The following is a 7009-nucleotide window of genomic DNA, read 5'->3' as shown; positions in this document are numbered from 1 at the left end:
GGTGGGAACCCCGCTAGACTTTTTAACTTTATGCCACTTTTTATGTTCATTCAACTAAGTATGTGTTTTGGTATGAACATCCACTGGATCCATGGTTGCACCCCTCCATAAAAAGGAGTTACTTTCTTTCCAGATATTCCATATGATAGCTAATACCATATCGAAGCTTTCCCTTAACATCGAAGTAGCTAGCTCCTTCAGCTATTCCTTCATCCCCCCATGTCTCTCCCCTTTTATACGTAGATCTAAAACACTTGAAACCATATGGATACAGACCTTGGGTAGTCCAGTAATGCATGTTCCACAGTTTTTGGGGTCCTTGCCACATAATATGCAAGTTTACCTTAGTTAGTATCACATTCCAGCAACATTGCCAAACATAAATTTTTATTTTCCCCAGAACACAAGCTCTCCAAAGTGCCTGTCATAAATATTTGATATCCACATTCATAGTACATCCACTAGGTTCATCTTTAGAAATAACTCCGCAAGACCGAGCCACATGATAATCGCTTTTTGTTGTGAAAATACCATTTTTCTCCCTATCCAAATCAAAGTATCGAGCTGTTTGAACAAACTTAGAGGGATGCATATGATCAGAGCAGCCTCTTCCTCATAGAAAATACTATGAATTAACTCTAAATTCCAACCGGTGTTCTCATCCTAATTGAAGAGACAATTAACAGTTGTATCACGCTCCACACCCATAGGAATAGGACTTAGCACTTTATAAAAATGGTCTTTAGGCAACCAACTGTCGTCCCAGATTTTGATTGAAGTCCTATCACTTACCCTCCATCTTGCTCCCCTACGAATAATGATTCGAGTTTCCACAATACTTCTCCAGCAATAAGAGGAACTAGCTTTCACATAAGCTAAAAGAAAATCATGCTTAGGAAAATACCTTGCTTTAAATAATTGGGCAGCAAGGGACTTAGGCTGAGAGAGCATTCTCTAACCTTGTTTCACCAGTAGAGCGAGATTAAAAGCATAAAAGTCTTTGAAACCGAGACCTCATTCGCTTTTGGGTTTGCATAATTTGCGCCACTTCAACCAATGAATCTTCCGTTTGTCTTGTTCCCGTCCCTACCAAAATTGACCAACAATTTGATTTAATTCATTGCAAAACGTTTTGGGCAATAAAAATGGCTGCATTGTGTATAATGGTATGGCCTAGGCCAAAGTCTTGATTAGGATCTCTTTCCCTGCACTGTTAAGCAAATTACCTTTCCACCCATTAACCTTCTTCCATAATCGATCCTTAATATATGCAACAGTGGCTTTCTTAGCTTTACCAATAAAGACGGGAATCCCAAGATCTCGATCATGATAGTTCACCCGTGGCATACCCAAACAATCTGCTAGCAATTATCTGTCGTACTTGGTTAGATTTTCACTAAAAGCCACACAACTTTTTTGGAAATTAATCTCTTGCCAGAGGCCAATTCATAGATTTTTAGTAAGTTTTTCACTTTGATAGGAGCATATTCATGCGACTTAAATGGCTTGTTCTCGTGCATTTACGTTATGTTTCTTTAGTTATTTTAGTCCTTTATGCTTCTTTTGTGTGTTTTCAGGTTCTAAGGGCAAAGTATGCAAAAGGGTGCATTTTGGTGCATTTTGGTGCATTTTGGGGCGTTAAATGGATTGCATATACTTGAAGCCAAGTAGATGGACGAAATTGAAGACCAAAGGAGGTCCTTTGTACCAGAAATTCACACCAACACATCCCATTTCAGATTGCATTCCAATCATTCCAGCCAAGCCACATGCACTCCCTTTAATTTATTCAACCTAGCTGTCAAAGCACATGCACATTTACCCTAATCATTCACATACACAATCTGCCATCATTCACACATTCATTCCACATGCATTCATCAACATATCTAGCTGTCACTCACATGCATTCCCTTCATATAAATCAGCCACATGCACCCATAATCATTCAACCAACTTTGCACATGCATTCATCATCATAACCTACCTGTCATTCCACTTTAATCCACATGCATTCCCTTCACAAATTAGCCACCATCATACATTTATTCTCCCATAAACCATCCACACCTTTGTGCCGTGCACTTTCATACCCTTTCCAACCTAATTCACATGCATTCCCTTCATATAAATCAGCCACATGCACCCATAATCATTCAACCAACTTTGCACATGCACTCATCATCATAACCTAGCTGTCATGTTCCCTCTCCCATCCATTCATCTCCCTATAAAAACCATACACACTTCACACAATTCATTCACTCTTTCATTATTCAGAATGTAGACCATCAAACCACCCTTGCCGTGCCCTCCCTACCAATCCAAACACCACCAGAAATCATCCCATTGTCGTGGCCTCCCTCATCCATTTCCATAATTCCCCAATCCATTCAACACACCAAAACTCACCTTAGACCTTGTGCTACAACGAAGAGGAGGAGAAGAGTGCCTAAACGTTCATACAATTCAAGTTTGAGTTGTTGAAATGTTTAGGTGTTTCTTTTCCTCGATTCCAATGTTTAATTTCAATTCTCTTTGTTTTGTACGTATGAGGAACTAAACCCCCCATTGGCTAGGGGGGGATTCGAAATATATGTTTATGCTTGCATTTTGATTTGATTACTTCTAATTGCGTTTCATAAGTTGTGGATTCAATTTGTTTAACTGTTTGATTGATAACCTATTTATGTATGTTTATTGAGAGTGCACACTTAATTTTCATGCATGAATATGACACTAGAATATAAGTGAGTTTCACCTAATAGTTATGAACTTATATTCACAAGTAGTGGAGGTTGCTTATAAACAATCGCGTTAAATGAATTCTTGGCAAGAGTATCATGCATTCATAGTTACAATTGCCTCGTCAACACTTATAATTTTCATAGAACATAATGATCTCTCATTGTATCTCTTCTATGCATTCATGTTGAGAACCATTGGAGAATGATTTGAATTGTCGCATGCATCATCCAATTCAATAACATAAGGAAAATTTGAAGGTTAATTAGTGCATCACGGGTAACTTGGGGTGTTGAGCATCATGGTTTATTGAAAAGCAATTGGAAATCGTTTTATTATGCAAGTGTAACATGTGTGGAGATGAACCCCTTGGCTAGCATCCATTCATTCCATTCCATCACATTCATACTTACAATCTGTTTTAATTAGAATCTGTGCAATTAGTTTAATTTCGTCCAAAACTCAATCCCCCCTTACTTTAATGTCCAAATTAGTTAGAAAGTGTTTTAGTTTGTGTTTATAAGTGTTTTGATTCAATTTGTTATACAAATTCGTCCAAATTCACCAAAGTGCTCAAAACTGCCCAGAAAGTGTTTTTAAGGCAGTTTTGAGTGTTTTGGGTGATGTTTGAGTCTTTTGGTTTGTTTTAGTGTTTTAAGCGTTTAGTTTCGCATTCTTTGAGTTTAGTTTAGTGTTTTAAACTTTATTTTACGTTTTTGAGTAAGTTTCCAAGTGATTTGCAATCCCTCCTAATCCCCGGTTAAGAACGATCCCTACTTACATACTTACTACAATTGATAAAAAGAGGGTTTAATTTGTGTGCGTATAAATTCTCGCATCAAATTTTGGCGCCGTTGCCGGGGATTAGCAACTTTGCTAATCCCTTGGATTGTTTTATTTTCGTTTGTTTTTATTTTATTCCAGATTCTTAATCTTGTTTTGTTTCTTGTTCTAGGTACTAGTTTATGACTCGGAGTTCTCATCCGATTCGTGAACATATCCTGGAGTGATTGGATTCTTCGTCCGGCTGCAAGACGTAAAAGAAAGCGCTACTTGGGAGGCAACCCAATGCACTGAATAAAACAAAGCATGTTCTAAAAAAAAAAAAAAAAAAAAATTATCAACAACAAAGAGAAAGATGGAGTCTTCACAAAGGTTGTTTGCGTGAAGACCCACCACGAGGCAAAACTCTAGAATCGGAAGGCATCGGAGCAGAAGGCATCAGAGCGGAAGGCATCGGAGATAGAGCATTCGAGGCCTCAAAACTTAGCGGAACGCTGGATGACCCAGGAAAAAGGTGCCTCTGGAAGAAAGACGCAAGCCTTTGACGGTCACTTTGCATTCGACCTTGAGATTCTTGCATCTCATCAAGCTTCCTCTTCATGCCCGATGAATAGTTATTTGCAAGCACATACAAACTTCTATTCTCGTACTTAAGCTGTTTGATCTCTTGCTTAAGACTCTCCACCTCCGCCATCAATGATTCAACCTGACGGGAGCGAGCAAGTAGGCGTTGGCCCATGTTGGACACAGAGCCAGCGCACTGAACACTGAGAGCTAAGGACTCTTGAACGGCCAACTCATCGGACCGTCCTGAAAGCAGCTGACTATCTTTAGGAGTGAGGAGGTTTCGAGCTACTATCGTAGCTGTTGTGGCATCCGTCATCACAGAGTCTTCACCTGTAAGAGGACCATGAGAAGATAAGAAAGACGGGCACCATACCTTACCTTGACGGGGCGCAACCGGATCGCTGCTGAGACTCAAATCTAAGCACAGGTTCGATGAGTTAGTCATTTTTCAAAGGTGTTCAAAGAGAAGGGTTGGATGGAGTAAATTTTCAAAGAGCCAGAGACGATTTTCAAGAATGGGCAATCTTCAGAGTGTGTATGTTGGTGGTGATCGATACCTCTATAAAAAGCCAAGGCAACACGACCACCGATTCGAAGAGCTGGATTTTCCTGCGTAAAGATCGGCGACGCTTTCTCTGCTTTTCAGAAAACGCGTTCAACTTTGTCAAAAGATCTCTGACAAAGTTGAAAACACGTGGAGGCCATCATCGCAACTACATACTTTTGCCGACAAGCGCAAAGTTCGGCGACGCTTTCTCTGCTTTTCAGAAAACGCGTGCAACTTTGTCAAAAGAGTCGCATCCGCACTACTACGTGTCGTTCAGAAAGCGAAGGGGCGTCATTCAGAAATCGAAGGGGCGCCTGCTCAGAAATCGAAGAGGCGCATACAAAGATCGAAGAGTCGTCACTATTTCAAAAAGCCGGATTTGCGGGATCAAAACGTTTGTCGACAACGGTAAAAGAACAGTACCACCACTTGCTATTGGGAAATCCCTATATATGTCGACCTTCATCTTTTATGGCAAGGCAGACCTGAAGATAATGCCCAACTCTTCCTCTCCTATGAGGGCGCACTCCCAGCAAAGCCTTTCGAAATACTCAATTTTTTCTTCTTCCCCAAAGATGATACCAGATGCCTGGAGTACAGATGACCCAGGAGGAAACGGTAGATTGAAGCATGTGGAGACAAGCACAACAAATACATGTGCTGATTCATTCACCGCTTCTTCAAAAGCAAAGGTATCTCATATCATCAAGGTCAAAAGCAAAAGTATCTCATATCATGCTCTTTCCCTGTCTTTTTCTTTGTCCTTGTTCTTACTCGTATGGCAAAGTGAAAGAAGCAATCAGCCGGCACTTGGAGTCAATCTTCCGATCTGGTTCCGACTGCCTGGAATCTATTCCCTGGTTGCTTACCTAGCGTTGCTCTCGAGTAGTCATCTTTAACGGTTGATACACTTCCAGAGAAGGGACCACTTCTGCAAGGGGGAGCAAGTAAGGCAAGTGAAAATGATACATTGAAGCATGTGGAGACAAGCAACAACTGCATATGCTGAGCTATCCTCTAACCCTCTTCAATACGAATTGGAAAGATTGAACAAAGAAACAGATAAAAGGAGGAAGCTCAGACCTTCGGGGAAGACCAAAAGAATCCTGCTGCCCAGTTCAAGATTAGCACAAAGGAAAATCAACGAGTGGAGGAGACCAAAAGAATCCTCCAGCCCAGTTCAAGAGTAAGCTTGTGGAATCACCAAGATCAACCCATGCATTCAACAAAGGAAGACCGAGAAAGCACTCCAATTCCAGATTTGCGTCCCTAAACTCTTCTCTTTGTTAGTTACATTCTGCCATGTTTAGTATGTATAAATGCTGTTTGTGTGTTTACTTATGTTTTATGTAAATCTATGCTTAAAACATTGAGGACAATGTTTGATTTAAGTGTGGGGGGGGTAACTAAGTATATTTGATACAAATTCGTGGGATTTTATCACCCATAACTTCAAATGTTGTTCCTTGCTGTTTTCAGGTGTTTTTAAGATGTTTTAGAGTGTTTTAGTATGTTTTGTTTTATAACTCCGAAAATCACATAAAAATTTGAAAAACATGTTTTGAAAAGCCTAAAAAGAGTGTTTTGAGTCGTTTTTGTGTGTTTGTGTCTTAGGGTACCTTCCAACACAATGATAAGGATTTGGTTTGTAATTGCATGACTGTTAAAAAGAGTTATAAACATAGAGAAAAGTTTGATTTACTCTTGGTATATGCTTGGTTATGGTTATAATATATGACTTCACATGCAATCATAAAAGAAAAATTCGTTTTTGTAACATGTTTGAAGGAAGGAACTCAAACAAACGCTACAACCCTGTGAGACTCGAGCCATTACCTTCTTTAGAGAGCTATAATCTGTGATTCTTTGTTTTCTAAGTTGTTGCATGATCTCATTATTCCTTGCTTGGTTGCTACTTAGAATGCAATTGTATCATGATAGAACTAAATGCTAGAACTTATATCCGTTTCATTCAAAGCATGACATTGAATTGCATAACATATATCAAGATGAAGTTGTGTAGTTGCCACCATAGCCAAATAGCCTTACTTCCCATATTTCATATTTGTTGTAAGTTTTAACCCCGTTGAACCTTGTTTAGCCTTTATTCTTTGTTTACCCACATTATCCTCACCTAGCCTAGTGTAGGACAGTCCACACCCTTGTTCTTAAAAGATAGTGAGCATGACTTAAATGAATTCCTTTTGAGTACATTATGAAAGAAAATGAGTGTGGGGGAGAGAATGTTTTGTTCTTAAGTGTTTATGTATGTTTGGAGAGTCAAAAGAAAAGAAAAAAAATTGTGAAAAACATATGAAAAAAGAAAAACAGACAAGAAAAGAAAGAAAGAAAGAAAAAAAAAAAAAA

The sequence above is a fragment of a genome, unplaced genomic scaffold, assembly GCF_019419815.1.
Source record: "Pyrus x bretschneideri cultivar Hongxiangsu unplaced genomic scaffold, Pyrus_bretschneideri_v1 Contig37, whole genome shotgun sequence".
In the NCBI taxonomy this organism is placed as follows: Eukaryota; Viridiplantae; Streptophyta; class Magnoliopsida; order Rosales; family Rosaceae; genus Pyrus; species Pyrus x bretschneideri.
Note: the sequence above shows the minus strand (reverse complement) of the source record.